The following is a 2486-nucleotide window of genomic DNA, read 5'->3' as shown; positions in this document are numbered from 1 at the left end:
CTGAGGTGGTGTCTCTGCAGGCCAACTCCCGACAGACGTCCTTGCACAGACTGAAGTGATAATGGTCGATCAGGGCCCTGTCGTTCCATACCGCACCGGCGGCCAGGGTCCGAAACTCCAGGGCGAACTCCTGGGCGCTCCTCGTCCCCTTTCTCAGATGGAAGAGGCGCTCACCCGCCGATCTACCCTCAGGCGGGGGGTCAAAGACGGGTGAACTCCTCAAACTGGTCCAACGCCGCATCTCTCTCTCTGCACACGGCGTTGGCCCACTCCAGAGCTTTCCCGGTGAGGCAAGAAACGAGGGCGGACACCCTCTCACGGCCCGAAGGAGCTCGGTGGACGGTTGCCAGGTATAAGTCTAGCTGCAACAGGAACCCCCTGCAGCCGTCCCGTCGGGAAGGGAGAGACGAATCCCACTGAGACCATGAGAGGGGGGGAGGGTTTGTGCTGGTGGAGGCGCTGGAAGAACTCCCTGTCTCTCCCAGCGGTCCATTGTCTGGACAACGTGGTCCATGGCGGTGCCAAGATGATGGAGCATCGCCGTGTGCTCCCGGACACGCTCCTCCACCCCTATTCCCGGGGTACCTGCTCCTGCTGACTCCATATTACGGGTCCGGATTTCTGTAAGGGGTGCGTACTGGCGGCAGGGAAGTCAGGCGCAGGAGAGCAAAAACTGGGTTTACAACGGAGCAGTTTAATTCATAAAACTGCCGGCATACAGAAACAAACAATCAATGGGTACAAAACCCGTCGCACACCAGATAAATGTGTACATGCACTTACAATAAACAATTCCGGACAAGGACATGGGGGGAACAGAGGGTTAAATACACAACATGTAATGAAGGATTTGAAACCAGGTGTGTGGGAAGACAAGACAAAACAAATGGAAAATTAAAAGTGGATCGATGACAGCTAGAAGACCGGCGACGCCGACCCCCGAACGCCACTCGAACGAGGAGAGGAACCGACTTCTGCAGAAGTCGTGACATTATGAAATTCACTGAGGAGGATGGTCCTCCCCTTCCTACTCTGAGGAGCCTCCACTGACTGATTCATATATCACTCATTGATCTTTCCCTCTTTTCTGGCACATATCTACTATTCACAGGGATATATCAAAACATATCTACTATTCACAGAATGTATGTCTCCACAAACAATAGTGGGACAGATACGGCCACATAGTGAGCCACAGATAACTACAGACACCTGTGGTTAACTAAAGTAGCCAAAAGGGCCACTAGATGTCATAATATCAAATAGAAATACAAATGCTAGATAGAACAGAACATATTATAGATATATTTCTACTAGAACAAAACACATGTACAGATAAATAAAAAAATGAGGTGTTAGTATATGGAACCCATACTATCAGAAACAGAGCAATACATCCGAAAAGCGGCACAAAAAAAGAAAGAAAATGAAAACATTTACAACACTATATATACATATGTTTATTATTATTATTTACCTTTATTTTATCAGGGAGTCAAACTGAGAACAAGGTATATTTTACAGATGAGCCCTGAATTACATAAATTACAGAAAATACACACATCAAAATATAAATGTATAATGCAAGCAAAAAGAAAAACAGGGTCATAAAAAACACCCACATTCATCGGTAATAAGGTCCTCATTCAGCTTTCTGAATTACACTAGCGGGGCCAGAACATTACATTTTAGAACATTTTGAAGGTTGTTCCACAAATACGGTGCAAGAAAACTAAATGCTGATTTACCAAACTCAGTAGAGACTAAATTCCTTTCCAGAGTATGCCATGCCTGAGACAGGGTTTGGTAACTCGTGTGTCTAAAGTTTAGTAATGATGTTAGGTACAGTGGGAGTTTTTGTAAAAATGATTTATAAATGAAAACATAGCAATGTATCAACCTACAGTACGTGACATCAGAGGGCCATCCAACTTTCTGGTAGATAATGCAATGATGAATACCAAAACTGTCGCCCATAATAAAGCGCAGTGCACTTTGATAGATAGCTATGTAGAACCAGGATCTTTCTGAAAACAGCTAGATAAAGGTAAAGGTTATCGTAACCTGTCCGGGTAGTATCAGGCCACACCAGTGGCGTCATGGATACAGGACACCCTAATACCTGGGAGGGGGGCTATGTTTGAAGCTAAGATGCTGACAATAGGAATTTAAAACATGACCCTCATATCAACATCCTAATTAAGTCCTAATCGCTGTATTGTTCATTAAGTATGGATCCAGAATAATTCTTTCTGGCAGAGTTTACGGTCGTTTTTCTCCATTTCTGGCCTTGCTGCCCATTGGCTGTGGCGAAGGAGGAAGTGCCACAATCTGCTTAGCCACTCCTGAAATTCCCCGCGGAAGCGTATTGAGAATGTTTTCTGCCGCTATCGGATGGTTCTTCCCTTTCAAATGTAAACAATAGCTGTATATTTTGAAGATAATTCAATACAGCTTCTCACTGTTTCACTTTTATGTACTTGAAC

The sequence above is a fragment of the Salvelinus alpinus genome, chromosome 8 (assembly GCF_045679555.1).
Source record: "Salvelinus alpinus chromosome 8, SLU_Salpinus.1, whole genome shotgun sequence".
Classification (NCBI taxonomy): Eukaryota; Metazoa; Chordata; class Actinopteri; order Salmoniformes; family Salmonidae; genus Salvelinus; species Salvelinus alpinus.
This window is presented reverse-complemented; position numbering follows the sequence as displayed.